The sequence below is a fragment of the Bison bison genome, unplaced genomic scaffold (genome assembly GCF_000754665.1).
Source record: "Bison bison bison isolate TAMUID 2011002044 unplaced genomic scaffold, Bison_UMD1.0 scf7180017864518, whole genome shotgun sequence".
Lineage (NCBI taxonomy): Eukaryota > Metazoa > Chordata > Mammalia > Artiodactyla > Bovidae > Bison > Bison bison.
In genome coordinates this window covers 19,885,715-19,886,477 of record NW_011495071.1, presented here as the reverse complement: position 1 = coordinate 19,886,477, position 763 = coordinate 19,885,715, and positions in this window count along the sequence as shown.

The following is a 763-nucleotide window of genomic DNA, read 5'->3' as shown; positions in this document are numbered from 1 at the left end:
GCGGGGAAAGGCGTGAATCTCGGGGGTGGAGACTCAGCGTTCATTTGCATAACCAGCATGCACTGCACGCAATATAGATTGAATTTTCTATTATTATTCATCGTAGATTTCTTTTAAACGTAGTATTTCGATGAATGAGCCTTCACGCACTTAAGTGAAAAGATCTGCCGCAAACTCTTGACCAAGAGTTACCCTTGACAGTGCTCACCCTAACTGTCTTAGGAGTGCTTATTCTCAAGGTGGGTCTTTTGTGTTGCAATCAGTATGCAGCTTTGGGTCTAAAAGGGTATAAGCTGCGCGGTCCTAATTTTTGGAGGCTTTGTCAGCTGGACAAAGCCAATATGGTTGTATGCAAAAACAGACTTTGCAAAGGGAGAGTTTTGGGATAGGTGTTTGTTTTTCTCGGGTTCTTATACATAAGAGCTTTCTGTGTTTGTTTACTGTGTTAGGCTTTAGTGTTTTAAGTTGATTTTCTTAGTCATGTCCGATTATTTGGTAAATCCGTGGACTGCGGTTTTTTGGCTTTTCTTATCACTCATTCGTGGAGATTACTCATGCTCTTTGAATCCATGGTGGTATCTAACCATTTCATTTTCTATTGTTTTTTTTTTTCTTCCAATCTTTAGTTCTTCCTAGGATCATGGTCTTTTCCAGCAAGTCAGTTCTTTGCATCAGGTGGCCAAACTATTGGAATTCCAGAGTCAGCATCAGTTCTTCCAATGAATATTCGGGACTGATTTCCTTTAGGATGGACTGGTTGGAT